The 20,805-nt window shown below is 49.9% G+C and overlaps 78 non-coding genes across 78 annotated transcripts; all 78 read left to right on the forward strand.

Moving 5' to 3' along the window:
- The first annotated feature begins 58 nt into the window (after positions 1 to 58).
- trnat-ugu (transfer RNA threonine (anticodon UGU)) lies at positions 59 to 133 on the forward strand. The gene has a single exon. It is a non-coding gene; the product is annotated as a tRNA-Thr (tRNA).
- A 306-nt stretch (positions 134 to 439) lies between these two features.
- Positions 440 to 512, forward strand: trnak-cuu (transfer RNA lysine (anticodon CUU)). The gene has a single exon. It is a non-coding gene; the product is annotated as a tRNA-Lys (tRNA).
- Positions 513 to 585: 73 nt separating this feature from the next.
- trnat-ugu (transfer RNA threonine (anticodon UGU)) lies at positions 586 to 660 on the forward strand. Its single transcript has one exon. It is a non-coding gene; the product is annotated as a tRNA-Thr (tRNA).
- Positions 661 to 966: 306 nt separating this feature from the next.
- trnak-cuu (transfer RNA lysine (anticodon CUU)) lies at positions 967 to 1,039 on the forward strand. Its single transcript has one exon. It is a non-coding gene; the product is annotated as a tRNA-Lys (tRNA).
- A 73-nt stretch (positions 1,040 to 1,112) lies between these two features.
- On the forward strand, positions 1,113 to 1,187 carry trnat-ugu (transfer RNA threonine (anticodon UGU)). The gene has a single exon. It is a non-coding gene; the product is annotated as a tRNA-Thr (tRNA).
- Positions 1,188 to 1,494: 307 nt separating this feature from the next.
- On the forward strand, positions 1,495 to 1,567 carry trnak-cuu (transfer RNA lysine (anticodon CUU)). Its single transcript has one exon. It is a non-coding gene; the product is annotated as a tRNA-Lys (tRNA).
- A 73-nt stretch (positions 1,568 to 1,640) lies between these two features.
- Positions 1,641 to 1,715, forward strand: trnat-ugu (transfer RNA threonine (anticodon UGU)). Its single transcript has one exon. It is a non-coding gene; the product is annotated as a tRNA-Thr (tRNA).
- Positions 1,716 to 2,019: 304 nt separating this feature from the next.
- On the forward strand, positions 2,020 to 2,092 carry trnak-cuu (transfer RNA lysine (anticodon CUU)). Its single transcript has one exon. It is a non-coding gene; the product is annotated as a tRNA-Lys (tRNA).
- A 73-nt stretch (positions 2,093 to 2,165) lies between these two features.
- Positions 2,166 to 2,240, forward strand: trnat-ugu (transfer RNA threonine (anticodon UGU)). The gene has a single exon. It is a non-coding gene; the product is annotated as a tRNA-Thr (tRNA).
- A 306-nt stretch (positions 2,241 to 2,546) lies between these two features.
- Positions 2,547 to 2,619, forward strand: trnak-cuu (transfer RNA lysine (anticodon CUU)). The gene has a single exon. It is a non-coding gene; the product is annotated as a tRNA-Lys (tRNA).
- A 73-nt stretch (positions 2,620 to 2,692) lies between these two features.
- On the forward strand, positions 2,693 to 2,767 carry trnat-ugu (transfer RNA threonine (anticodon UGU)). Its single transcript has one exon. It is a non-coding gene; the product is annotated as a tRNA-Thr (tRNA).
- A 306-nt stretch (positions 2,768 to 3,073) lies between these two features.
- trnak-cuu (transfer RNA lysine (anticodon CUU)) lies at positions 3,074 to 3,146 on the forward strand. The gene has a single exon. It is a non-coding gene; the product is annotated as a tRNA-Lys (tRNA).
- A 73-nt stretch (positions 3,147 to 3,219) lies between these two features.
- Positions 3,220 to 3,294, forward strand: trnat-ugu (transfer RNA threonine (anticodon UGU)). The gene has a single exon. It is a non-coding gene; the product is annotated as a tRNA-Thr (tRNA).
- A 306-nt stretch (positions 3,295 to 3,600) lies between these two features.
- Positions 3,601 to 3,673, forward strand: trnak-cuu (transfer RNA lysine (anticodon CUU)). The gene has a single exon. It is a non-coding gene; the product is annotated as a tRNA-Lys (tRNA).
- Positions 3,674 to 3,746: 73 nt separating this feature from the next.
- On the forward strand, positions 3,747 to 3,821 carry trnat-ugu (transfer RNA threonine (anticodon UGU)). Its single transcript has one exon. It is a non-coding gene; the product is annotated as a tRNA-Thr (tRNA).
- Positions 3,822 to 4,127: 306 nt separating this feature from the next.
- On the forward strand, positions 4,128 to 4,200 carry trnak-cuu (transfer RNA lysine (anticodon CUU)). Its single transcript has one exon. It is a non-coding gene; the product is annotated as a tRNA-Lys (tRNA).
- A 73-nt stretch (positions 4,201 to 4,273) lies between these two features.
- trnat-ugu (transfer RNA threonine (anticodon UGU)) lies at positions 4,274 to 4,348 on the forward strand. Its single transcript has one exon. It is a non-coding gene; the product is annotated as a tRNA-Thr (tRNA).
- Positions 4,349 to 4,654: 306 nt separating this feature from the next.
- Positions 4,655 to 4,727, forward strand: trnak-cuu (transfer RNA lysine (anticodon CUU)). Its single transcript has one exon. It is a non-coding gene; the product is annotated as a tRNA-Lys (tRNA).
- A 73-nt stretch (positions 4,728 to 4,800) lies between these two features.
- On the forward strand, positions 4,801 to 4,875 carry trnat-ugu (transfer RNA threonine (anticodon UGU)). Its single transcript has one exon. It is a non-coding gene; the product is annotated as a tRNA-Thr (tRNA).
- Positions 4,876 to 5,181: 306 nt separating this feature from the next.
- On the forward strand, positions 5,182 to 5,254 carry trnak-cuu (transfer RNA lysine (anticodon CUU)). Its single transcript has one exon. It is a non-coding gene; the product is annotated as a tRNA-Lys (tRNA).
- A 73-nt stretch (positions 5,255 to 5,327) lies between these two features.
- trnat-ugu (transfer RNA threonine (anticodon UGU)) lies at positions 5,328 to 5,402 on the forward strand. Its single transcript has one exon. It is a non-coding gene; the product is annotated as a tRNA-Thr (tRNA).
- A 306-nt stretch (positions 5,403 to 5,708) lies between these two features.
- On the forward strand, positions 5,709 to 5,781 carry trnak-cuu (transfer RNA lysine (anticodon CUU)). Its single transcript has one exon. It is a non-coding gene; the product is annotated as a tRNA-Lys (tRNA).
- A 73-nt stretch (positions 5,782 to 5,854) lies between these two features.
- On the forward strand, positions 5,855 to 5,929 carry trnat-ugu (transfer RNA threonine (anticodon UGU)). The gene has a single exon. It is a non-coding gene; the product is annotated as a tRNA-Thr (tRNA).
- Positions 5,930 to 6,235: 306 nt separating this feature from the next.
- On the forward strand, positions 6,236 to 6,308 carry trnak-cuu (transfer RNA lysine (anticodon CUU)). The gene has a single exon. It is a non-coding gene; the product is annotated as a tRNA-Lys (tRNA).
- Positions 6,309 to 6,381: 73 nt separating this feature from the next.
- trnat-ugu (transfer RNA threonine (anticodon UGU)) lies at positions 6,382 to 6,456 on the forward strand. Its single transcript has one exon. It is a non-coding gene; the product is annotated as a tRNA-Thr (tRNA).
- Positions 6,457 to 6,762: 306 nt separating this feature from the next.
- trnak-cuu (transfer RNA lysine (anticodon CUU)) lies at positions 6,763 to 6,835 on the forward strand. The gene has a single exon. It is a non-coding gene; the product is annotated as a tRNA-Lys (tRNA).
- A 73-nt stretch (positions 6,836 to 6,908) lies between these two features.
- Positions 6,909 to 6,983, forward strand: trnat-ugu (transfer RNA threonine (anticodon UGU)). Its single transcript has one exon. It is a non-coding gene; the product is annotated as a tRNA-Thr (tRNA).
- A 306-nt stretch (positions 6,984 to 7,289) lies between these two features.
- On the forward strand, positions 7,290 to 7,362 carry trnak-cuu (transfer RNA lysine (anticodon CUU)). The gene has a single exon. It is a non-coding gene; the product is annotated as a tRNA-Lys (tRNA).
- Positions 7,363 to 7,435: 73 nt separating this feature from the next.
- trnat-ugu (transfer RNA threonine (anticodon UGU)) lies at positions 7,436 to 7,510 on the forward strand. Its single transcript has one exon. It is a non-coding gene; the product is annotated as a tRNA-Thr (tRNA).
- A 306-nt stretch (positions 7,511 to 7,816) lies between these two features.
- On the forward strand, positions 7,817 to 7,889 carry trnak-cuu (transfer RNA lysine (anticodon CUU)). The gene has a single exon. It is a non-coding gene; the product is annotated as a tRNA-Lys (tRNA).
- A 72-nt stretch (positions 7,890 to 7,961) lies between these two features.
- Positions 7,962 to 8,036, forward strand: trnat-ugu (transfer RNA threonine (anticodon UGU)). Its single transcript has one exon. It is a non-coding gene; the product is annotated as a tRNA-Thr (tRNA).
- Positions 8,037 to 8,342: 306 nt separating this feature from the next.
- On the forward strand, positions 8,343 to 8,415 carry trnak-cuu (transfer RNA lysine (anticodon CUU)). Its single transcript has one exon. It is a non-coding gene; the product is annotated as a tRNA-Lys (tRNA).
- A 73-nt stretch (positions 8,416 to 8,488) lies between these two features.
- trnat-ugu (transfer RNA threonine (anticodon UGU)) lies at positions 8,489 to 8,563 on the forward strand. The gene has a single exon. It is a non-coding gene; the product is annotated as a tRNA-Thr (tRNA).
- A 306-nt stretch (positions 8,564 to 8,869) lies between these two features.
- Positions 8,870 to 8,942, forward strand: trnak-cuu (transfer RNA lysine (anticodon CUU)). Its single transcript has one exon. It is a non-coding gene; the product is annotated as a tRNA-Lys (tRNA).
- A 73-nt stretch (positions 8,943 to 9,015) lies between these two features.
- trnat-cgu (transfer RNA threonine (anticodon CGU)) lies at positions 9,016 to 9,090 on the forward strand. The gene has a single exon. It is a non-coding gene; the product is annotated as a tRNA-Thr (tRNA).
- Positions 9,091 to 9,396: 306 nt separating this feature from the next.
- trnak-cuu (transfer RNA lysine (anticodon CUU)) lies at positions 9,397 to 9,469 on the forward strand. The gene has a single exon. It is a non-coding gene; the product is annotated as a tRNA-Lys (tRNA).
- A 73-nt stretch (positions 9,470 to 9,542) lies between these two features.
- On the forward strand, positions 9,543 to 9,617 carry trnat-ugu (transfer RNA threonine (anticodon UGU)). The gene has a single exon. It is a non-coding gene; the product is annotated as a tRNA-Thr (tRNA).
- Positions 9,618 to 9,923: 306 nt separating this feature from the next.
- trnak-cuu (transfer RNA lysine (anticodon CUU)) lies at positions 9,924 to 9,996 on the forward strand. The gene has a single exon. It is a non-coding gene; the product is annotated as a tRNA-Lys (tRNA).
- Positions 9,997 to 10,069: 73 nt separating this feature from the next.
- Positions 10,070 to 10,144, forward strand: trnat-ugu (transfer RNA threonine (anticodon UGU)). Its single transcript has one exon. It is a non-coding gene; the product is annotated as a tRNA-Thr (tRNA).
- Positions 10,145 to 10,450: 306 nt separating this feature from the next.
- Positions 10,451 to 10,523, forward strand: trnak-cuu (transfer RNA lysine (anticodon CUU)). Its single transcript has one exon. It is a non-coding gene; the product is annotated as a tRNA-Lys (tRNA).
- A 72-nt stretch (positions 10,524 to 10,595) lies between these two features.
- On the forward strand, positions 10,596 to 10,670 carry trnat-ugu (transfer RNA threonine (anticodon UGU)). Its single transcript has one exon. It is a non-coding gene; the product is annotated as a tRNA-Thr (tRNA).
- Positions 10,671 to 10,976: 306 nt separating this feature from the next.
- Positions 10,977 to 11,049, forward strand: trnak-cuu (transfer RNA lysine (anticodon CUU)). Its single transcript has one exon. It is a non-coding gene; the product is annotated as a tRNA-Lys (tRNA).
- A 73-nt stretch (positions 11,050 to 11,122) lies between these two features.
- trnat-ugu (transfer RNA threonine (anticodon UGU)) lies at positions 11,123 to 11,197 on the forward strand. Its single transcript has one exon. It is a non-coding gene; the product is annotated as a tRNA-Thr (tRNA).
- A 452-nt stretch (positions 11,198 to 11,649) lies between these two features.
- trnat-ugu (transfer RNA threonine (anticodon UGU)) lies at positions 11,650 to 11,724 on the forward strand. Its single transcript has one exon. It is a non-coding gene; the product is annotated as a tRNA-Thr (tRNA).
- A 306-nt stretch (positions 11,725 to 12,030) lies between these two features.
- Positions 12,031 to 12,103, forward strand: trnak-cuu (transfer RNA lysine (anticodon CUU)). The gene has a single exon. It is a non-coding gene; the product is annotated as a tRNA-Lys (tRNA).
- Positions 12,104 to 12,176: 73 nt separating this feature from the next.
- trnat-ugu (transfer RNA threonine (anticodon UGU)) lies at positions 12,177 to 12,251 on the forward strand. The gene has a single exon. It is a non-coding gene; the product is annotated as a tRNA-Thr (tRNA).
- A 306-nt stretch (positions 12,252 to 12,557) lies between these two features.
- Positions 12,558 to 12,630, forward strand: trnak-cuu (transfer RNA lysine (anticodon CUU)). Its single transcript has one exon. It is a non-coding gene; the product is annotated as a tRNA-Lys (tRNA).
- A 73-nt stretch (positions 12,631 to 12,703) lies between these two features.
- Positions 12,704 to 12,778, forward strand: trnat-ugu (transfer RNA threonine (anticodon UGU)). The gene has a single exon. It is a non-coding gene; the product is annotated as a tRNA-Thr (tRNA).
- A 306-nt stretch (positions 12,779 to 13,084) lies between these two features.
- On the forward strand, positions 13,085 to 13,157 carry trnak-cuu (transfer RNA lysine (anticodon CUU)). Its single transcript has one exon. It is a non-coding gene; the product is annotated as a tRNA-Lys (tRNA).
- Positions 13,158 to 13,230: 73 nt separating this feature from the next.
- trnat-ugu (transfer RNA threonine (anticodon UGU)) lies at positions 13,231 to 13,305 on the forward strand. Its single transcript has one exon. It is a non-coding gene; the product is annotated as a tRNA-Thr (tRNA).
- Positions 13,306 to 13,611: 306 nt separating this feature from the next.
- trnak-cuu (transfer RNA lysine (anticodon CUU)) lies at positions 13,612 to 13,684 on the forward strand. Its single transcript has one exon. It is a non-coding gene; the product is annotated as a tRNA-Lys (tRNA).
- A 73-nt stretch (positions 13,685 to 13,757) lies between these two features.
- On the forward strand, positions 13,758 to 13,832 carry trnat-cgu (transfer RNA threonine (anticodon CGU)). Its single transcript has one exon. It is a non-coding gene; the product is annotated as a tRNA-Thr (tRNA).
- A 306-nt stretch (positions 13,833 to 14,138) lies between these two features.
- Positions 14,139 to 14,211, forward strand: trnak-cuu (transfer RNA lysine (anticodon CUU)). Its single transcript has one exon. It is a non-coding gene; the product is annotated as a tRNA-Lys (tRNA).
- Positions 14,212 to 14,284: 73 nt separating this feature from the next.
- Positions 14,285 to 14,359, forward strand: trnat-ugu (transfer RNA threonine (anticodon UGU)). The gene has a single exon. It is a non-coding gene; the product is annotated as a tRNA-Thr (tRNA).
- Positions 14,360 to 14,665: 306 nt separating this feature from the next.
- On the forward strand, positions 14,666 to 14,738 carry trnak-cuu (transfer RNA lysine (anticodon CUU)). Its single transcript has one exon. It is a non-coding gene; the product is annotated as a tRNA-Lys (tRNA).
- Positions 14,739 to 14,811: 73 nt separating this feature from the next.
- Positions 14,812 to 14,886, forward strand: trnat-cgu (transfer RNA threonine (anticodon CGU)). Its single transcript has one exon. It is a non-coding gene; the product is annotated as a tRNA-Thr (tRNA).
- A 306-nt stretch (positions 14,887 to 15,192) lies between these two features.
- Positions 15,193 to 15,265, forward strand: trnak-cuu (transfer RNA lysine (anticodon CUU)). The gene has a single exon. It is a non-coding gene; the product is annotated as a tRNA-Lys (tRNA).
- Positions 15,266 to 15,338: 73 nt separating this feature from the next.
- Positions 15,339 to 15,413, forward strand: trnat-ugu (transfer RNA threonine (anticodon UGU)). The gene has a single exon. It is a non-coding gene; the product is annotated as a tRNA-Thr (tRNA).
- Positions 15,414 to 15,719: 306 nt separating this feature from the next.
- trnak-cuu (transfer RNA lysine (anticodon CUU)) lies at positions 15,720 to 15,792 on the forward strand. Its single transcript has one exon. It is a non-coding gene; the product is annotated as a tRNA-Lys (tRNA).
- A 73-nt stretch (positions 15,793 to 15,865) lies between these two features.
- trnat-ugu (transfer RNA threonine (anticodon UGU)) lies at positions 15,866 to 15,940 on the forward strand. The gene has a single exon. It is a non-coding gene; the product is annotated as a tRNA-Thr (tRNA).
- Positions 15,941 to 16,246: 306 nt separating this feature from the next.
- Positions 16,247 to 16,319, forward strand: trnak-cuu (transfer RNA lysine (anticodon CUU)). Its single transcript has one exon. It is a non-coding gene; the product is annotated as a tRNA-Lys (tRNA).
- A 73-nt stretch (positions 16,320 to 16,392) lies between these two features.
- On the forward strand, positions 16,393 to 16,467 carry trnat-ugu (transfer RNA threonine (anticodon UGU)). Its single transcript has one exon. It is a non-coding gene; the product is annotated as a tRNA-Thr (tRNA).
- A 306-nt stretch (positions 16,468 to 16,773) lies between these two features.
- On the forward strand, positions 16,774 to 16,846 carry trnak-cuu (transfer RNA lysine (anticodon CUU)). Its single transcript has one exon. It is a non-coding gene; the product is annotated as a tRNA-Lys (tRNA).
- A 73-nt stretch (positions 16,847 to 16,919) lies between these two features.
- trnat-ugu (transfer RNA threonine (anticodon UGU)) lies at positions 16,920 to 16,994 on the forward strand. Its single transcript has one exon. It is a non-coding gene; the product is annotated as a tRNA-Thr (tRNA).
- A 306-nt stretch (positions 16,995 to 17,300) lies between these two features.
- On the forward strand, positions 17,301 to 17,373 carry trnak-cuu (transfer RNA lysine (anticodon CUU)). Its single transcript has one exon. It is a non-coding gene; the product is annotated as a tRNA-Lys (tRNA).
- A 73-nt stretch (positions 17,374 to 17,446) lies between these two features.
- On the forward strand, positions 17,447 to 17,521 carry trnat-ugu (transfer RNA threonine (anticodon UGU)). Its single transcript has one exon. It is a non-coding gene; the product is annotated as a tRNA-Thr (tRNA).
- Positions 17,522 to 17,827: 306 nt separating this feature from the next.
- On the forward strand, positions 17,828 to 17,900 carry trnak-cuu (transfer RNA lysine (anticodon CUU)). Its single transcript has one exon. It is a non-coding gene; the product is annotated as a tRNA-Lys (tRNA).
- Positions 17,901 to 17,973: 73 nt separating this feature from the next.
- Positions 17,974 to 18,048, forward strand: trnat-ugu (transfer RNA threonine (anticodon UGU)). The gene has a single exon. It is a non-coding gene; the product is annotated as a tRNA-Thr (tRNA).
- A 306-nt stretch (positions 18,049 to 18,354) lies between these two features.
- trnak-cuu (transfer RNA lysine (anticodon CUU)) lies at positions 18,355 to 18,427 on the forward strand. Its single transcript has one exon. It is a non-coding gene; the product is annotated as a tRNA-Lys (tRNA).
- A 73-nt stretch (positions 18,428 to 18,500) lies between these two features.
- On the forward strand, positions 18,501 to 18,575 carry trnat-ugu (transfer RNA threonine (anticodon UGU)). Its single transcript has one exon. It is a non-coding gene; the product is annotated as a tRNA-Thr (tRNA).
- Positions 18,576 to 18,881: 306 nt separating this feature from the next.
- On the forward strand, positions 18,882 to 18,954 carry trnak-cuu (transfer RNA lysine (anticodon CUU)). The gene has a single exon. It is a non-coding gene; the product is annotated as a tRNA-Lys (tRNA).
- Positions 18,955 to 19,027: 73 nt separating this feature from the next.
- On the forward strand, positions 19,028 to 19,102 carry trnat-ugu (transfer RNA threonine (anticodon UGU)). The gene has a single exon. It is a non-coding gene; the product is annotated as a tRNA-Thr (tRNA).
- Positions 19,103 to 19,408: 306 nt separating this feature from the next.
- Positions 19,409 to 19,481, forward strand: trnak-cuu (transfer RNA lysine (anticodon CUU)). The gene has a single exon. It is a non-coding gene; the product is annotated as a tRNA-Lys (tRNA).
- A 73-nt stretch (positions 19,482 to 19,554) lies between these two features.
- On the forward strand, positions 19,555 to 19,629 carry trnat-ugu (transfer RNA threonine (anticodon UGU)). The gene has a single exon. It is a non-coding gene; the product is annotated as a tRNA-Thr (tRNA).
- Positions 19,630 to 19,935: 306 nt separating this feature from the next.
- Positions 19,936 to 20,008, forward strand: trnak-cuu (transfer RNA lysine (anticodon CUU)). Its single transcript has one exon. It is a non-coding gene; the product is annotated as a tRNA-Lys (tRNA).
- Positions 20,009 to 20,081: 73 nt separating this feature from the next.
- On the forward strand, positions 20,082 to 20,156 carry trnat-ugu (transfer RNA threonine (anticodon UGU)). The gene has a single exon. It is a non-coding gene; the product is annotated as a tRNA-Thr (tRNA).
- Positions 20,157 to 20,462: 306 nt separating this feature from the next.
- Positions 20,463 to 20,535, forward strand: trnak-cuu (transfer RNA lysine (anticodon CUU)). The gene has a single exon. It is a non-coding gene; the product is annotated as a tRNA-Lys (tRNA).
- Positions 20,536 to 20,608: 73 nt separating this feature from the next.
- On the forward strand, positions 20,609 to 20,683 carry trnat-ugu (transfer RNA threonine (anticodon UGU)). Its single transcript has one exon. It is a non-coding gene; the product is annotated as a tRNA-Thr (tRNA).
- Positions 20,684 to 20,805: the final 122 nt, after the last annotated feature.

The following is a 20,805-nucleotide window of genomic DNA, read 5'->3' on the forward strand; positions in this document are numbered from 1 at the left end:
GGCCGATCCTTCACGCTTAGTGGCTTCGAGTAGTTGAATCAACTATTGGCCATTCAGAGGTGCTGTGGCTTAGCTGGTTGAAAGCGCCTGTCTTGTAAACAGGAGATCCTGGGTTCAACTCCCAGCAGCGCCTCACCTGTTTCTGTTTTATACAACTGGCACATTTCTTACCTTCACCCACAATATTGTGGATTCAGACATTTTCCGTCACAAAGGTCCCCGACGAGAATGCCTCTGGAAGCGACATGGTAAGCCTGGATGGCACAGGGGTTAGAGCATGCCACTCTTTGTTGGTAGACTATACACCCAGCAAATTTGAAACAGTCATTTGAAACGGTGTCTGGACAAAATGTCAGCCTTGTGGACACAGGCCAAGCGTTTGAAACAATAACTGCCACAAAGGCCCCCGACCAGAATGCCTGTAGCTGCAAAGCAGTAAGCCCGGCTAGCTCAGTCGGTAGAGCATGAGACTCTTAATCTCAGGGTCGTGGGTTCGAGCCCCACGTTGGGCGTGTTTACATTATGGAGGCCGATCCTTCACGCTTAGTGGCTTCGAGTAGTTGAATCAACTATTGGCCATTCAGAGGTGCTGTGGCTTAGCTGGTTGAAAGCGCCTGTCTTGTAAACAGGAGATCCTGGGCTCAACTCCCAGCAGCGCCTCACCTGTTTCTGTTTTATACAACTGGCACATTTTTTATCTTCACCCACAATATTGTGGATTCAGACATTTTCCGTCACAAAGGTCCCCGACGAGAATGCCTCTGGAAGCAACATGGTAAGCCTGGATGGCACAGGGGTTAGAGCATGCCACTCTTTGTTGGTAGACTATACACCCAGCGAATTTGAAACAGTCATTTGAAACGGTGTCTGGACAAAATGTCAGCCTTGTGGACACAGGCCAAGCGTTTGAAACAATAACTGCCACAAAGGCCCCCGACCAGAATGCCTGTAGCTGCCAAGCAGTAAGCCCGGCTAGCTCAGTCGGTAGAGCATGAGACTCTTAATCTCAGGGTCGTGGGTTCGAGCCCCACGTTGGGCGTGTTTACATTATGGAGGCCGATCCTTCACGCTTAGTGGCTTCGAGTAGTTGAATCAACTATTGGCCATTCAGAGGTGCTGTGGCTTAGCTGGTTGAAAGCGCATGTCTTGTAAACAGGAGATCCTGGGTTCAACTCCCAGCAGCGCCTCACCTGTTTCTGTTTTATACAACTGGCACATTTTTTATCTTCACCCACAATATTGTGGATTCAGACATTTTCCGTCACAAAGGTCCCCGACGAGAATGCCTCTGGAAGCAACATGGTAAGCCTGGATGGCACAGGGGTTAGAGCATGCCACTCTTTGTTGGTAGACTATACACCCAGCGAATTTGAAACAGTCATTTGAAACGGTGTCTGGACAAAATGTCAGCCTTGTGGACACAGGCCAAGCGTTTTTTAACAATAACTGCCACAAAGGCCCCCGACCAGAATGCCTGTAGCTGCCAAGCAGTAAGCCCGGCTAGCTCAGTCGGTAGAGCATGAGACTCTTAATCTCAGGGTCGTGGGTTCGAGCCCCACGTTGGGCGTGTTTACATTATGGAGGCCGATCCTTCACGCTTAGTGGCTTCGAGTAGTTGAATCAACTATTGGCCATTCAGAGGTGCTGTGGCTTAGCTGGTTGAAAGCGCCTGTCTTGTAAACAGGAGATCCTGGGTTCAACTCCAAGCAGCGCCTCACCTGTGTCTGTTTTATACAACTGGCACATTTCTTACCTTCACCCACAATATTGTGGATTCAGACATTTTCCGTCACAAAGGTCCCCGACGAGAATGCCTCTGGAAGCAACATGGTAAGCCTGGATGGCTCAGGGGTTAGAGCATGCCACTCTTTGTTGGTAGACTATACACCCAGCGAATTTGAAACAGTCATTTGAAACGGTGTCTGGACAAAATGTCAGCCTTGTGGACACAGGCCAAGTTTGAAACAATAACTGCCACAAAGGCCCCCGACCAGAATGCCTGTAGCTGCCAAGCAGTAAGCCCGGCTAGCTCAGTCGGTAGAGCATGAGACTCTTAATCTCAGGGTCGTGGGTTCGAGCCCCACGTTGGGCGTGTTTACATTATGGAGGCCGATCCTTCATGCTTAGTGGCTTCGAGTAGTTGAATCAACTATTGGCCATTCAGAGGTGCTGTGGCTTAGCTGGTTGAAAGCGCCTGTCTTGTAAACAGGAGATCCTGGGTTCAACTCCCAGCAGCGCCTCACCTGTGTCTGTTTTATACAACTGGCACATTTCTTACCTTCACCCACAATATTGTGGATTCAGACATTTTCCGTCACAAAGGTCCCAGACGAGAATGCCTCTGGAAGCGACATGGTAAGCCTGGATGGCACAGGGGTTAGAGCATGCCACTCTTTGTTGGTAGACTATACACCCAGCGAATTTGAAACAGTCATTTGAAACGGTGTCTGGACAAAATGTCAGCCTTGTGGACACAGGCCAAGCGTTTGAAACAATAACTGCCACAAAGGCCCCCGACCAGAATGCCTGTAGCTGCCAAGCAGTAAGCCCGGCTAGCTCAGTCGGTAGAGCATGAGACTCTTAATCTCAGGGTCGTGGGTTCGAGCCCCACGTTGGGCGTGTTTACATTATGGAGGCCGATCCTTCACGCTTAGTGGCTTCGAGTAGTTGAATCAACTATTGGCCATTCAGAGGTGCTGTGGCTTAGCTGGTTGAAAGCGCCTGTCTTGTAAACAGGAGATCCTGGGTTCAACTCCCAGCAGCGCCTCACCTGTGTCTGTTTTATACAACTGGCACATTTCTTACCTTCACCCACAATATTGTGGATTCAGACATTTTCCGTCACAAAGGTCCCAGACAAGAATGGCTCTGGAAGCGACATGGTAAGCCTGGATGGCACAGGGGTTAGAGCATGCCACTCTTTGTTGGTAGACTATACACCCAGCGAATTTGAAACAGTCATTTGAAACGGTGTCTGGACAAAATGTCAGCCTTGTGGACACAGGCCAAGCGTTTGAAACAATAACTGCCACAAAGGCCCCCGACCAGAATGCCTGTAGCTGCAAAGCAGTAAGCCCGGCTAGCTCAGTCGGTAGAGCATGAGACTCTTAATCTCAGGGTCGTGGGTTCGAGCCCCACGTTGGGCGTGTTTACATTATGGAGGCCGATCCTTCACGCTTAGTGGCTTCGAGTAGTTGAATCAACTATTGGCCATTCAGAGGTGCTGTGGCTTAGCTGGTTGAAAGTGCCTGTCTTGTAAACAGGAGATCCTGGGTTCAACTCCCAGCAGCGCCTCACCTGTTTCTGTTTTATACAACTGGCACATTTTTTATCTTCACCCACAATATTGTGGATTCAGACATTTTCCGTCACAAAGGTCCCCGACGAGAATGCCTTTGGAAGCAACATGGTAAGCCTGGATGGCACAGGGGTTAGAGCATGCCACTCTTTGTTGGTAGACTATACACCCAGCGAATTTGAAACAGTCATTTGAAACGGTGTCTGGACAAAATGTCAGCCTTGTGGACACAGGCCAAGCGTTTGAAACAATAACTGCCACAAAGGCCCCCGACCAAAATGCCTGTAGCTGCCAAGCAGTAAGCCCGGCTAGCTCAGTCGGTAGAGCATGAGACTCTTAATCTCAGGGTCGTGGGTTCGAGCCCCACGTTGGGTGTGTTTACATTATGGAGGCCGATCCTTCACGCTTAGTGGCTTCGAGTAGTTGAATCAACTATTGGCCATTCAGAGGTGCTGTGGCTTAGCTGGTTGAAAGCGCCTGTCTTGTGAACAGGAGATCCTGGGTTCAACTCCCAGCAGCGCCTCACCTGTGTCTGTTTTATACAACTGGCACATTTCTTACCTTCACCCACAATATTGTGGATTCAGACATTTTCCGTCACAAAGGTCCCAGACGAGAATGCCTCTGGAAGCGACATGGTAAGCCTGGATGGCACAGGGGTTAGAGCATGCCACTCTTTGTTGGTAGACTATACACCCAGCGAATTTGAAACAGTCATTTGAAATGGTGTCTGGACAAAATGTCAGCCTTGTGGACACAGGCCAAGCGTTTGAAACAATAACTGCCACAAAGGCCCCCGACCAGAATGCCTGTAGCTGCAAACCAGTAAGCCCGGCTAGCTCAGTCGGTAGAGCATGAGACTCTTAATCTCAGGGTCGTGGGTTCGAGCCCCACGTTGGGTGTGTTTACATTATGGAGGCCGATCCTTCACGCTTAGTGGCTTCGAGTAGTTGAATCAACTATTGGCCATTCAGAGGTGCTGTGGCTTAGCTGGTTGAAAGCGCCTGTCTTGTAAACAGGAGATCCTGGGTTCAACTCCCAGCAGCGCCTCACCTGTGTCTGTTTTATACAACTGGCACATTTCTTACCTTCACCCACAATATTGTGGATTCAGACATTTTCCGTCACAAAGGTCCCAGACGAGAATGGCTCTGGAAGCGACATGGTAAGCCTGGATGGCACAGGGGTTAGAGCATGCCACTCTTTGTTGGTAGACTATACACCCAGCGAATTTGAAACAGTCATTTGAAACGGTGTCTGGACAAAATGTCAGCCTTGTGGACACAGGCCAAGCGTTTGAAACAATAACTGCCACAAAGGCCCCCGACCAGAATGCCTGTAGCTGCAAAGCAGTAAGCCCGGCTAGCTCAGTCGGTAGAGCATGAGACTCTTAATCTCAGGGTCGTGGGTTCGAGCCCCACGTTGGGCGTGTTTACATTATGGAGGCCGATCCTTCACGCTTAGTGGCTTCGAGTAGTTGAATCAACTATTGGCCATTCAGAGGTGCTGTGGCTTAGCTGGTTGAAAGCGCCTGTCTTGTAAACAGGAGATCCTGGGTTCAACTCCCAGCAGCGCCTCACCTGTGTCTGTTTTATACAACTGGCACATTTCTTACCTTCACCCACAATATTGTGGATTCAGACATTTTCCGTCACAAAGGTCCCAGACGAGAATGGCTCTGGAAGCGACATGGTAAGCCTGGATGGCACAGGGGTTAGAGCATGCCACTCTTTGTTGGTAGACTATACACCCAGCGAATTTGAAACAGTCATTTGAAACGGTGTCTGGACAAAATGTCAGCCTTGTGGACACAGGCCAAGCGTTTGAAACAATAACTGCCACAAAGGCCCCCGACCAGAATGCCTGTAGCTGCAAAGCAGTAAGCCCGGCTAGCTCAGTCGGTAGAGCATGAGACTCTTAATCTCAGGGTCGTGGGTTCGAGCCCCACGTTGGGCGTGTTTACATTATGGAGGCCGATCCTTCACGCTTAGTGGCTTCGAGTAGTTGAATCAACTATTGGCCATTCAGAGGTGCTGTGGCTTAGCTGGTTGAAAGCGCCTGTCTTGTAAACAGGAGATCTTGGGTTCAACTCCCAGCAGCGCCTCACCTGTTTCTGTTTTATACAACTGGCACATTTCTTACCTTCACCCACAATATTGTGGATTCAGACATTTTCCGTCACAAAGGTCCCCGACGAGAATGCCTCTGGAAGCGACATGGTAAGCCTGGATGGCACAGGGGTTAGAGCATGCCACTCTTTGTTGGTAGACTATACACCCAGCAAATTTGAAACAGTCATTTGAAACGGTGTCTGGACAAAATGTCAGCCTTGTGGACACAGGCCAAGCGTTTGAAACAATAACTGCCACAAAGGCCCCCGACCAGAATGCCTGTAGCTGCAAAGCAGTAAGCCCGGCTAGCTCAGTCGGTAGAGCATGAGACTCTTAATCTCAGGGTCGTGGGTTTGAGCCCCACGTTGGGCGTGTTTACATTATGGAGGCCGATCCTTCACGCTTAGTGGCTTCGAGTAGTTGAATCAACTATTGGCCATTCAGAGGTGCTGTGGCTTAGCTGGTTGAAAGCGCCTGTCTTGTAAACAGGAGATCCTGGGTTCAACTCCCAGCAGCGCCTCACCTGTTTCTGTTTTATACAACTGGCACATTTTTTATCTTCACCCACAATATTGTGGATTCAGACATTTTCCGTCACAAAGGTCCCCGACGAGAATGCCTCTGGAAGCGACATGGTAAGCCTGGATGGCACAGGGGTTAGAGCATGCCACTCTTTGTTGGTAGACTATACACCCAGCGAATTTGAAACAGTCATTTGAAACGGTGTCTGGACAAAATGTCAGCCTTGTGGACACAGGCCAAGCGTTTGAAACAATAACTGCCACAAAGGCCCCCGACCAGAATGCCTGTAGCTGCAAAGCAGTAAGCCCGGCTAGCTCAGTCAGTAGAGCATGAGACTCTTAATCTCAGGGTCGTGGGTTCGAGCCCCACGTTGGGCGTGTTTACATTATGGAGGCCGATCCTTCACGCTTAGTGGCTTCGAGTAGTTGAATCAACTATTGGCCATTCAGAGGTGCTGTGGCTTAGCTGGTTGAAAGCGCCTGTCTTGTGAACAGGAGATCCTGGGTTCAACTCCCAGCAGCGCCTCACCTGTGTCTGTTTTATACAACTGGCACATTTCTTACCTTCACCCACAATATTGTGGATTCAGACGTTTTCCGTCACAAAGGTCCCAGACGAGAATGCCTCCGGAAGCGACATGGTAAGCCTGGATGGCACAGGGGTTAGAGCATGCCACTCTTTGTTGGTAGACTATACACCCAGCGAATTTGAAACAGTCATTTGAAACGGTGTCTGGACAAAATGTCAGCCTTGTGGACACAGGCCAAGCGTTTGAAACAATAACTGCCACAAAGGCCCCCGACCAGAATGCCTGTAGCTGCCAAGCGGTAAGCCCGGCTAGCTCAGTCGGTAGAGCATGAGACTCTTAATCTCAGGGTCGTGGGTTCGAGCCCCACGTTGGGCGTGTTTACATTATGGAGGCCGATCCTTCACGCTTAGTGGCTTCGAGTAGTTGAATCAACTATTGGCCATTCAGAGGTGCTGTGGCTTAGCTGGTTGAAAGCGCCTGTCTTGTAAACAGGAGATCCTGGGTTCAACTCCCAGCAGCGCCTCACCTGTGTCTGTTGTATACAACTGGCACATTTCTTACCTTCACCCACAATATTGTGGATTCAGACATTTTCCGTCACAAAGGTCCCAGACGAGAATGGCTCTGGAAGCGACATGGTAAGCCTGGATGGCACAGGGGTTAGAGCATGCCACTCTTTGTTGGTAGACTATACACCCAGCGAATTTGAAACAGTCATTTGAAACGGTGTCTGGACAAAATGTCAGCCTTGTGGACACAGGCCAAGCGTTTGAAACAATAACTGCCACAAAGGCCCCCGACCAGAATGCCTGTAGCTGCAAAGCAGTAAGCCCGGCTAGCTCAGTCGGTAGAGCATGAGACTCTTAATCTCAGGGTCGTGGGTTCGAGTCCCACGTTGGGCGTGTTTACATTATGGAGGCCGATCCTTCACGCTTAGTGGCTTCGAGTAGTTGAATCAACTATTGGCCATTCAGAGGTGCTGTGGCTTAGCTGGTTGAAAGTGCCTGTCTTGTAAACAGGAGATCCTGGGTTCAACTCCCAGCAGCGCCTCACCTGTGTCTGTTTTATACAACTGGCACATTTTTTATCTTCACCCACAATATTGTGGATTCAGACATTTTCCGTCACAAAGGTCCCCGACGAGAATGCCTCTGGAAGCAACATGGTAAGCCTGGATGGCACAGGGGTTAGAGCATGCCACTCTTTGTTGGTAGACTATACACCCAGCGAATTTGAAACAGTCATTTGAAACAGTGTCTGGACAAAATGTCAGCCTTGTGGACACAGGCCAAGCGTTTGAAACAATAACTGCCACAAAGGCCCCCGGCCAGAATGCCTGTAGCTGCCAAGCAGTAAGCCCGGCTAGCTCAGTCGGTAGAGCATAAGACTCTTAATCTCAGGGTCGTGGGTTCGAGCCCCACGTTGGGCGTGTTTACATTATGGAGGCCGATCCTTCACGCTTAGTGGCTTCGAGTAGTAAATCAACTATTGGCCATTCAGAGGTGCTGTGGCTTAGCTGGTTGAAAGCGCCTGTCTTGTAAACAGGAGATCCTGGGTTCAACTCCCAGCAGCGCCTCACCTGTGTCTGTTTTATACAACTGGCACATTTCTTACCTTCACCCACAATATTGTGGATTCAGACGTTTTCCGTCACAAAGGTCCCAGACGAGAATGCCTCCGGAAGCGACATGGTAAGCCTGGATGGCACAGGGGTTAGAGCATGCCACTCTTTGTTGGTAGACTATACACCCAGCGAATTTGAAACAGTCATTTGAAACGGTGTCTGGACAAAATGTCAGCCTTGTGGACACAGGCCAAGCGTTTGAAACAATAACTGCCACAAAGGCCCCCGACCAGAATGCCTGTAGCTGCAAAGCAGTAAGCCCGGCTAGCTCAGTCGGTAGAGCATGAGACTCTTAATCTCAGGGTCGTGGGTTCGAGCCCCACGTTGGGCGTGTTTACATTATGGAGGCCGATCCTTCACGCTTAGTGGCTTCGAGTAGTTGAATCAACTATTGGCCATTCAGAGGTGCTGTGGCTTAGCTGGTTGAAAGCGCCTGTCTTGTAAACAGGAGATCCTGGGTTCAACTCCCAGCAGCGCCTCACCTGTTTCTGTTTTATACAACTGGCACATTTTTTATCTTCACCCACAATATTGTGGATTCAGACATTTTCCGTCACAAAGGTCCCCGACGAGAATGCCTCCGGAAGCGACATAGTAAGCCTGGATGGCACAGGGGTTAGAGCATGCCACTCTTTGTTGGTAGACTATACACCCAGCGAATTTGAAACAGTCATTTGAAACAGTGTCTGGACAAAATGTCAGCCTTGTGGACACAGGCCAAGCGTTTGAAACAATAACTGCCACAAAGTTCCCCGACCAGAATGCCTGTAGCTGCAAAGCAGTAAGCCCGGCTAGCTCAGTCGGTAGAGCATGAGACTCTTAATCTCAGGGTCGTGGGTTCGAGCCCCACGTTGGGCGTGTTTACATTATGGAGGCCGATCCTTCACGCTGAGAGGCTTCGAGTAGTTGAATCAACTATTGGCCATTCAGAGGTGCTGTGGCTTAGCTGGTTGAAAGCGCCTGTCTCGTAAACAGGAGATCCTGGGTTCAACTCCCAGCAGCGCCTCACCTGCGTCTATTTTATACAACTGGCACATTTTTTATCTTCACCCACAATATTGTGGATTCAGACGTTTTCCATCACAAAGGTCCCCGACGAGAATGCCTCTGGAAGCGACATGGTAAGCCTGGATGGCACAGGGGTTAGAGCATGCCACTCTTTGTTGGTAGACTATACACCCAGCGAATTTGAAACAGTCCTTTGAAACGGTGTCTGGACAAAATGTCAGCCTTGTGGACACAGGCCAAGCGTTTGAAACAATAACTGCCACAAAGGCCCCCGACCAGAATGCCTGTAGCTGCCAAGCGGTAAGCCCGGCTAGCTCAGTCGGTAGAGCATGAGACTCTTAATCTCAGGGTCGTGGGTTCGAGCCCCACGTTGGGCGTGTTTACATTATGGAGGCCGATCCTTCACGCTTAGTGGCTTCGAGTAGTTGAATCAACTATTGGCCATTCAGAGGTGCTGTGGCTTAGCTGGTTGAAAGCGCCTGTCTTGTAAACAGGAGATCCTGGGTTCAACTCCCAGCAGCGCCTCACCTGTGTCTGTTTTATACAACTGGCACATTTCTTACCTTCACCCACAATATTGTGGATTCAGACGTTTTCCGTCACAAAGGTCCCAGACGAGAATGCCTCCGGAAGCGACATGGTAAGCCTGGATGGCACAGGGGTTAGAGCATGCCACTCTTTGTTGGTAGACTATACACCCAGCGAATTTGAAACAGTCATTTGAAACGGTGTCTGGACAAAATGTCAGCCTTGTGGACACAGGCCAAGCGTTTGAAACAATAACTGCCACAAAGGCCCCCGACCAGAATGCCTGTAGCTGCAAAGCAGTAAGCCCGGCTAGCTCAGTCGGTAGAGCATGAGACTCTTAATCTCAGGGTCGTGGGTTCGAGCCCCACGTTGGGCGTGTTTACATTATGGAGGCCGATCCTTCACGCTTAGTGGCTTCGAGTAGTTGAATCAACTATTGGCCATTCAGAGGTGCTGTGGCTTAGCTGGTTGAAAGCGCCTGTCTTGTAAACAGGAGATCCTGGGTTCAACTCCCAGCAGCGCCTCACCTGTTTCTGTTTTATACAACTGGCACATTTTTTATCTTCACCCACAATATTGTGGATTCAGACATTTTCCGTCACAAAGGTCCCCGACGAGAATGCCTCCGGAAGCGACATAGTAAGCCTGGATGGCACAGGGGTTAGAGCATGCCACTCTTTGTTGGTAGACTATACACCCAGCGAATTTGAAACAGTCATTTGAAACAGTGTCTGGACAAAATGTCAGCCTTGTGGACACAGGCCAAGCGTTTGAAACAATAACTGCCACAGAGGCCCCCGACCAGAATGCCTGTAGCTGCCAAGCGGTAAGCCCGGCTAGCTCAGTCGGTAGAGCATAAGACTCTTAATCTCAGGGTCGTGGGTTCGAGCCCCACGTTGGGCGTGTTTACATTATGGAGGCCGATCCTTCACGCTTAGTGGCTTCGAGTAGTAAATCAACTATTGGCCATTCAGAGGTGCTGTGGCTTAGCTGGTTGAAAGCGCCTGTCTTGTAAACAGGAGATCCTGGGTTCAACTCCCAGCAGCGCCTCACCTGTGTCTGTTTTATACAACTGGCACATTTCTTACCTTCACCCACAATATTGTGGATTCAGACGTTTTCCGTCACAAAGGTCCCAGACGAGAATGCCTCCGGAAGCGACATGGTAAGCCTGGATGGCACAGGGGTTAGAGCATGCCACTCTTTGTTGGTAGACTATACACCCAGCGAATTTGAAACAGTCATTTGAAACGGTGTCTGGACAAAATGTCAGCCTTGTGGACACAGGCCAAGCGTTTGAAACAATAACTGCCACAAAGGCCCCCGACCAGAATGCCTGTAGCTGCAAAGCAGTAAGCCCGGCTAGCTCAGTCGGTAGAGCATGAGACTCTTAATCTCAGGGTCGTGGGTTCGAGCCCCACGTTGGGCGTGTTTACATTATGGAGGCCGATCCTTCACGCTTAGTGGCTTCGAGTAGTTGAATCAACTATTGGCCATTCAGAGGTGCTGTGGCTTAGCTGGTTGAAAGCGCCTGTCTTGTAAACAGGAGATCCTGGGTTCAACTCCCAGCAGCGCCTCACCTGTTTCTGTTTTATACAACTGGCACATTTTTTATCTTCACCCACAATATTGTGGATTCAGACATTTTCCGTCACAAAGGTCCCCGACGAGAATGCCTCTGGAAGCGACATGGTAAGCCTGGATGGCACAGGGGTTAGAGCATGCCACTCTTTGTTGGTAGACTATACACCCAGCGAATTTGAAACAGTCATTTGAAACGGTGTCTGGACAAAATGTCAGCCTTGTGGACACAGGCCAAGCGTTTGAAACAATAACTGCCACAAAGGCCCCCGACCAGAATGCCTGTAGCTGCAAAGCAGTAAGCCCGGCTAGCTCAGTCAGTAGAGCATGAGACTCTTAATCTCAGGGTCGTGCGTTCGAGCCCCACGTTGGGCGTGTTTACATTATGGAGGCCGATCCTTCACGCTTAGTGGCTTCGAGTAGTTGAATCAACTATTGGCCATTCAGAGGTGCTGTGGCTTAGCTGGTTGAAAGCGCCTGTCTTGTAAACAGGAGATCCTGGGTTCAACTCCCAGCAGCGCCTCACCTGTGTCTGTTTTATACAACTGGCACATTTCTTACCTTCACCCACAATATTGTGGATTCAGACATTTTCCGTCACAAAGGTCCCAGACGAGAATGGCTCTGGAAGCGACATGGTAAGCCTGGATGGCACAGGGGTTAGAGCATGCCACTCTTTGTTGGTAGACTATACACCCAGCGAATTTGAAACAGTCATTTGAAACGGTGTCTGGACAAAATGTCAGCCTTGTGGACACAGGCCAAGCGTTTGAAACAATAACTGCCACAAAGGCCCCCGACCAGAATGCCTGTAGCTGCAAAGCAGTAAGCCCGGCTAGCTCAGTCGGTAGAGCATGAGACTCTTAATCTCAGGGTCGTGGGTTCGAGCCCCACGTTGGGTGTGTTTACATTATGGAGGCCGATCCTTCACGCTTAGTGGCTTCGAGTAGTTGAATCAACTATTGGCCATTCAGAGGTGCTGTGGCTTAGCTGGTTGAAAGCGCCTGTCTTGTAAACAGGAGATCCTGGGTTCAACTCCCAGCAGCGCCTTACCTGTGTCTGTTTTATACAACTGGCACATTTCTTACCTTCACCCACAATATTGTGGATTCAGACATTTTCCGTCACAAAGGTCCCAGACGAGAATGGCTCTGGAAGCGACATGGTAAGCCTGGATGGCACAGGGGTTAGAGCATGCCACTCTTTGTTGGTAGACTATACACCCAGCGAATTTGAAACAGTCATTTGAAACGGTGTCTGGACAAAATGTCAGCCTTGTGGACACAGGCCAAGCGTTTGAAACAATAACTGCCACAAAGGCCCCCGACCAGAATGCCTGTAGCTGCAAAGCGGTAAGCCCGGCTAGCTCAGTCGGTAGAGCATGAGACTCTTAATCTCAGGGTCGTGGGTTCGAGCCCCACGTTGGGCGTGTTTACATTATGGAGGCCGATCCTTCACGCTTAGTGGCTTCGAGTAGTTGAATCAACTATTGGCCATTCAGAGGTGCTGTGGCTTAGCTGGTTGAAAGCGCCTGTCTTGTAAACAGGAGATCCTGGGTTCAACTCCCAGCAGCGCCTCACCTGTGTCTGTTTTATACAACTGGCACATTTCTTACCTTCACCCACAATATTGTGGATTCAGACATTTTCCGTCACAAAGGTCCCAGACGAGAATGGCTCTGGAAGCGACATGGTAAGCCTGGATGGCACAGGGGTTAGAGCATGCCACTCTTTGTTGGTAGACTATACACCCAGCGAATTTGAAACAGTCATTTGAAACGGTGTCTGGACAAAATGTCAGCCTTGTGGACACAGGCCAAGTGTTTGAAACAATAACTGCCACAAAGGCCCCCGACCAGAATGCCTGTAGCTGCAAAGCGGTAAGCCCGGCTAGCTCAGTCGGTAGAGCATGAGACTCTTAATCTCAGGGTCGTGGGTTCGAGCCCCACGTTGGGCGTGTTTACATTATGGAGGCCGATCCTTCACGCTTAGTGGCTTCGAGTAGTTGAATCAACTATTGGCCATTCAGAGGTGCTGTGGCTTAGCTGGTTGAAAGCGCCTGTCTTGTAAACAGGAGATCCTGGGTTCAACTCCCAGCAGCGCCTCACCTGTTTCTGTTTTATACAACTGGCACATTTTTTATCTTCACCCACAATATTGTGGATTCAGACATTTTCCGTCACAAAGGTCCCCGACGAGAATGCCTCCGGAAGCGACATGGTAAGCCTGGATGGCACAGGGGTTAGAGCATGCCACTCTTTGTTGGTAGACTATACACCCAGCGAATTTGAAACAGTCATTTGAAACGGTGTCTGGACAAAATGTCAGCCTTGTGGACACAGGCCAAGCGTTTGAAACAATAACTGCCACAAAGGCCCCCGACCAGAATGCCTGTAGCTGCAAAGCAGTAAGCCCGGCTAGCTCAGTCGGTAGAGCATGAGACTCTTAATCTCAGGGTCGTGGGTTCGAGCCCCACGTTGGGCGTGTTTACATTATGGAGGCCGATCCTTCACGCTGAGAGGCTTCGAGTAGTTGAATCAACTATTGGCCATTCAGAGGTGCTGTGGCTTAGCTGGTTGAAAGCGCCTGTCTCGTAAACAGGAGATCCTGGGTTCAACTCCCAGCAGCGCCTCACCTGCGTCTATTTTATACAACTGGCACATTTTTTATCTTCACCCACAATATTGTGGATTCAGACGTTTTCCATCACAAAGGTCCCCGACGAGAATGCCTCTGGAAGCAACATGGTAAGCCTGGATGGCACAGGGGTTAGAGCATGCCACTCTTTGTTGGTAGACTATACACCCAGCGAATTTGAAACAGTCATTTGAAACGGTGTCTGGACAAAATGTCAGCCTTGTGGACACAGGCCAAGCGTTTGAAACAATAACTGCCACAAAGGCCCCCGACCAGAATGCCTGTAGCTGCAAAGCAGTAAGCCCGGCTAGCTCAGTCGGTAGAGCATGAGACTCTTAATCTCAGGGTCGTGGGTTCGAGCCCCACGTTGGGCGTGTTTACATTATGGAGGCCGATCCTTCACGCTTAGTGGCTTCGAGTAGTTGAATCAACTATTGGCCATTCAGAGGTGCTGTGGCTTAGCTGGTTGAAAGCGCCTGTCTTGTAAACAGGAGATCCTGGGTTCAACTCCCAGCAGCGCCTCACCTGTTTCTGTTTTATACAACTGGCACATTTTTTATCTTCACCCACAATATTGTGGATTCAGACATTTTCCGTCACAAAGGTCCCCGACGAGAATGCCTCCGGAAGCGACATAGTAAGCCTGGATGGCACAGGGGTTAGAGCATGCCACTCTTTGTTGGTAGACTATACACCCAGCGAATTTGAAACAGTCATTTGAAACAGTGTCTGGACAAAATGTCAGCCTTGTGGACACAGGCCAAGCGTTTGAAACAATAACTGCCACAAAGTTCCCCGACCAGAATGCCTGTAGCTGCAAAGCAGTAAGCCCGGCTAGCTCAGTCGGTAGAGCATGAGACTCTTAATCTCAGGGTCGTGGGTTCGAGCCCCACGTTGGGCGTGTTTACATTATGGAGGCCGATCCTTCACGCTGAGGGGCTTCGAGTAGTTGAATCAACTATTGCTCATTCAGAGGTTCTGTGGCTTAGCTGGTTGAAAGCGCCTGTCTCGTAAACAGGAGATCCTGGGTTCAACTCCCAGCAGCGCCTCACCTGCGTCTATTTTATACAACTGGCACATTTTTTATCTTCACCCACAATATTGTGGATTCAGACATTTTCCGTCACAAAGGTCCCAGACGAGAATGGCTCTGGAAGCGACATGGTAAGCCTGGATGGCACAGGGGTTAGAGCATGCCACTCTTTGTTGGTAGACTATACACCCAGCGAATTTGAAACAGTCATTTGAAACGGTGTCTGGACAAAATGTCAGCCTTGTGGACACAGGCCAAGCGTTTGAAACAATAACTGCCACAAAGGCCCCCGACCAGAATGCCTGTAGCTGCCAAGCAGTAAGCCCGGCTAGCTCAGTCGGTAGAGCATGAGACTCTTAATCTCAGGGTCGTGGGTTCGAGCCCCACGTTGGGCGTGTTTACATTATGGAGGCCGATCCTTCACGCTTAGTGGCTTCGAGTAGTTGAATCAACTATTTCCCAGTCAGAGGTGCTGTGGCTTAGCTGGTTGAAAGCGCCTGTCTTGTAAACAGGAGATCCTGGGTTCAATTCCCAGCAGCGCCTCACCTGTGTCTGTTTTATACGACTGGCACATTTCTTACCTTCACCCACAATATTGTGGATGCAGACGTTTTCCGTCACAAAGGTCCCCGACGAGAAAGCCTCTGGAAGCAACATGGTAAGCCTGGATGGCACAGGGGTTAGAGCATGCCACTCTTTGTTGGTAGACTATACACCCAGCAAATTTGAAACAGTCATTTGAAACGGTGTCTGGACAAAATGTCAGCCTTGTGGACACAGGCCAAGCGTTTGAAACAATAACTGCCACAAAGGCCCCCGACCAGAATGCCTGTAGCTGCCAAACAGTAAGCCCGGCTAGCTCAGTCGGTAGAGCATGAGACTCTTAATCTCAGGGTCGTGGGTTCGAGCCCCACGTTGGGCGTGTTTACATTATGGAGGCCGATCCTTCACGCTTAGTGGCTTCGAGTAGTTGAATCAACTATTGGCCATTCAGAGGTGCTGTGGCTTAGCTGGTTGAAAGCGCCTGTCTTGTAAACAGGAGATCCTGGGTTCAACTCCCAGCAGCGCCTCACCTGTTTCTGTTTTATACAACTGGCACATTTCTTACCTTCACCCACAATATTGTGGATTCAGACATTTTCCGTCACAAAGGTCCCAGACGAGAATGGCTCTGGAAGCAACATGGTAAGCCTGGATGGCACAGGGGTTAGAGCATGCCACTCTTTGTTGGTAGACTATACACCCAGCGAATTTGAAACAGTCATTTGAAACGGTGTCTGGACAAAATGTCAGCCTTGTGGACACAGGCCAAGCGTTTGAAACAATAACTGCCACAAAGGCCCCCGACCAGAATGCCTGTAGCTGCAAAGCAGTAAGCCCGGCTAGCTCAGTCGGTAGAGCATGAGGCTCTTAATCTCAGGGTCGTGGGTTCGAGCCCCACGTTGGGCGTGTTTACATTATGGAGGCCGATCCTTCACGCTTAGTGGCTTCGAGTAGTTGAATCAACTATTGCGCATTCAGAGGTGCTGTGGCTTAGCTGGTTGAAAGCGCCTGTCTTGTAAACAGGAGATCCTGGGTTCAACTCCCAGCAGTGCCTCACCTGTGTCTGTTTTATACAACTGGCAAATTTTTTACCTTCACCCACAATATTGTGGATTCAGACGTTTTCCGTCACAAAGGTCCCCGACGAGAATGCCTCTGGAAGCGACATGGTAAGCCTGGATGGCACAGGGGTTAGAGCATGCCATTCTTTGTTGGTAGACTATACACCCAGCAAATTTGAAACAGTCATTTGAAACAGTGTCTGGACAAAATGTCAGCCTTGTGGACACAGGCCAAGCGTTTGAAACAATAACTGCCACAAAGTTCCCTGACCAGAATGCCTGTAGCTGTAAAGCAGTAAGCCCGGCTAGCTCAGTCGGTAGAGCATGAGACTCTTAATCTCAGGGTCGTGGGTTCGAGCCCCACGTTGGGCGTGTTTACATTATGGAGGCCGATCCTTCACGCTTAGTGGCTTCGAGTAGTTGAATCAACTATTGGCCATTCAGAGGTGCTGTGGCTTAGCTGGTTGAAAGCGCCTGTCTTGTAAACAGGAGATCCTGGGTTCAATTCCCAGCAGCGCCTCACCTGTGTCTGTTTTATACGACTGGCACATTTCTTACCTTCACCCACAATATTGTGGATGCAGACGTTTTCCGTCACAAAGGTCCCCGACGAGAAAGCCTCTGGAAGCAACATGGTAAGCCTGGATGGCACAGGGGTTAGAGCATGCCACTCTTTGTTGGTAGACTATACACCCAGCGAATTTGAAACAGTCATTTGAAACGGTGTCTGGACAAAATGTCAGCCTTGTGGACACAGGCCAAGCGTTTGAAACAATAACTGCCACAAAGGCCCCCGACCAGAATGCCTGTAGCTGCCAAACAGTAAGCCCGGCTAGCTCAGTCGGTAGAGCATGAGACTCTTAATCTCAGGGTCGTGGGTTCGAGCCCCACGTTGGGCGTGTTTACATTATGGAGGCCGATCCTTCACGCTTAGTGGCTTCGAGTAGTTGAATCAACTATTGGCCATTCAGAGGTGCTGTGGCTTAGCTGGTTGAAAGCGCCTGTCTTGTAAACAGGAGATCCTGGGTTCAACTCCCAGCAGCGCCTCACCTGTTTCTGTTTTATACAACTGGCACATTTCTTACCTTCACCCACAATATTGTGGATTCAGACATTTTCCGTCACAAAGGTCCCAGACGAGAATGGCTCTGGAAGCGACATGGTAAGCCTGGATGGCACAGGGGTTAGAGCATGCCACTCTTTGTTGGTAGACTATACACCCAGCGAATTTGAAACAGTCATTTGAAACGGTGTCTGGACAAAATGTCAGCCTTGTGGACACAGGCCAAGCGTTTGAAACAATAACTGCCACAAAGGCCCCCGACCAGAATGCCTGTAGCTGCCAAGCAGTAAGCCCGGCTAGCTCAGTCGGTAGAGCATGAGACTCTTAATCTCAGGGTCGTGGGTTCGAGCCCCACGTTGGGCGTGTTTACATTATGGAGGCCGATCCTTCACGCTTAGTGGCTTCGAGTAGTTGAATCAACTATTTCCCAGTCAGAGGTGCTGTGGCTTAGCTGGTTGAAAGCGCCTGTCTTGTAAACAGGAGATCCTGGGTTCAACTCCCAGCAGCGCCTCACCTGTTTCTGTTTTATACAACTGGCACATTTTTTTTCTTCACCCACAATATTGTGGATTCAGACATTTTCCGTCACAAAGGTCCCCGACGAGAATGCCTCTGGAAGCAACATGGTAAGCCTGGATGGCACAGGGGTTAGAGCATGCCACTCTTTGTTGGTAGACTATACACCCAGCGAATTTGAAACAGTCATTTGAAACGGTGTCTGGACAAAATGTCAGCCTTGTGGACACAGGCCAAGCGTTTGAAACAATAACTGCCACAAAGGCCCCCGACCAGAATGCCTGTAGCTGCAAAGCAGTAAGCCCGGCTAGCTCAGTCGGTAGAGCATGAGACTCTTAATCTCAGGGTCGTGGGTTCGAGCCCCACGTTGGGCGTGTTTACATTATGGAGGCCGATCCTTCACGCTTAGTGGCTTCGAGTAGTTGAATCAACTATTGCCCAGTCAGAGGTGCTGTGGCTTAGCTGGTTGAAAGCGCCTGTCTTGTAAACAGGAGATCCTGGGTTCAACTCCCAGCAGCGCCTCACCTGTTTCTGTTTTATACAACTGGCACATTTTTTATCTTCACCCACAATATTGTGGATTCAGACATTTTCCGTCACAAAGGTCCCCGACGAGAATGCCTCTGGAAGCAACATGGTAAGCCTGGATGGCACAGGGGTTAGAGCATGCCACTCTTTGTTGGTAGACTATACACCCAGCGAATTTGAAACAGTCATTTGAAACGGTGTCTGGACAAAATGTCAGCCTTGTGGACACAGGCCAAGCGTTTGAAACAATAACTGCCACAAAGGCCCCCGACCAGAATGCCTGTAGCTGCAAAGCAGTAAGCCCGGCTAGCTCAGTCGGTAGAGCATGAGGCTCTTAATCTCAGGGTCGTGGGTTCGAGCCCCACGTTGGGCGTGTTTACATTATGGAGGCCGATCCTTCACGCTTAGTGGCTTCGAGTAGTTGAATCAACTATTGGCCATTCAGAGGTGCTGTGGCTTAGCTGGTTGAAAGCGCCTGTCTTGTAAACAGGAGATCCTGGGTTCAACTCCCAGCAGCGCCTCACCTGTTTCTGTTTTATACAACTGGCACATTTCTTACCTTCACCCACAATATTGTGGATTCAGACATTTTCCGTCACAAAGGTCCCAGACGAGAATGGCTCTGGAAGCGACATGGTAAGCCTGGATGGCACAGGGGTTAGAGCATGCCACTCTTTGTTGGTAGACTATACACCCAGCGAATTTGAAACAGTCATTTGAAACGGTGTCTGGACAAAATGTCAGCCTTGTGGACACAGGCCAAGCGTTTGAAACAATAACTGCCACAAAGGCCCCCGACCAGAATGCCTGTAGCTGCCAAGCAGTAAGCCCGGCTAGCTCAGTCGGTAGAGCATGAGACTCTTAATCTCAGGGTCGTGGGTTCGAGCCCCACGTTGGGCGTGTTTACATTATGGAGGCCGATCCTTCACGCTTAGTGGCTTCGAGTAGTTGAATCAACTATTTCCCAGTCAGAGGTGCTGTGGCTTAGCTGGTTGAAAGCGCCTGTCTTGTAAACAGGAGATCCTGGGTTCAACTCCCAGCAGCGCCTCACCTGTTTCTGTTTTATACAACTGGCACATTTTTTTTCTTCACCCACAATATTGTGGATTCAGACATTTTCCGTCACAAAGGTCCCCGACGAGAATGCCTCTGGAAGCAACATGGTAAGCCTGGATGGCACAGGGGTTAGAGCATGCCACTCTTTGTTGGTAGACTATACACCCAGCGAATTTGAAACAGTCATTTGAAACGGTGTCTGGACAAAATGTCAGCCTTGTGGACACAGGCCAAGCGTTTGAAACAATAACTGCCACAAAGGCCCCCGACCAGAATGCCTGTAGCTGCAAAGCAGTAAGCCCGGCTAGCTCAGTCGGTAGAGCATGAGACTCTTAATCTCAGGGTCGTGGGTTCGAGCCCCACGTTGGGCGTGTTTACATTATGGAGGCCGATCCTTCACGCTTAGTGGCTTCGAGTAGTTGAATCAACTATTGCCCAGTCAGAGGTGCTGTGGCTTAGCTGGTTGAAAGCGCCTGTCTTGTAAACAGGAGATCCTGGGTTCAACTCCCAGCAGCGCCTCACCTGTTTCTGTTTTATACAACTGGCACATTTTTTATCTTCACCCACAATATTGTGGATTCAGACATTTTCCGTCACAAAGGTCCCCGACGAGAATGCCTCTGGAAGCAACATGGTAAGCCTGGATGGCACAGGGGTTAGAGCATGCCACTCTTTGTTGGTAGACTATACACCCAGCGAATTTGAAACAGTCATTTGAAACGGTGTCTGGACAAAATGTCAGCCTTGTGGACACAGGCCAAGCGTTTGAAACAATAACTGCCACAAAGGCCCCCGACCAGAATGCCTGTAGCTGCAAAGCAGTAAGCCCGGCTAGCTCAGTCGGTAGAGCATGAGACTCTTAATCTCAGGGTCGTGGGTTCGAGCCCCACGTTGGGCGTGTTTACATTATGGAGGCCGATCCTTCACGCTTAGTGGCTTCGAGTAGTTGAATCAACTATTGCCCAGTCAGAGGTGCTGTGGCTTAGCTGGTTGAAAGCGCCTGTCTTGTAAACAGGAGATCCTGGGTTCAACTCCCAGCAGCGCCTCACCTGTTTCTGTTTTATACAACTGGCACATTTTTTATCTTCACCCACAATATTGTGGATTCAGACATTTTCCGTCACAAAGGTCCCCGACGAGAATGCCTCTGGAAGCAATATGGTAAGCC

The sequence above is a fragment of the Hypomesus nipponensis genome, chromosome 18 (genome assembly GCF_054491055.1).
Source record: "Hypomesus nipponensis isolate SF chromosome 18, ASM5449105v1, whole genome shotgun sequence".
Taxonomy (NCBI): Eukaryota; Metazoa; Chordata; class Actinopteri; order Osmeriformes; family Osmeridae; genus Hypomesus; species Hypomesus nipponensis.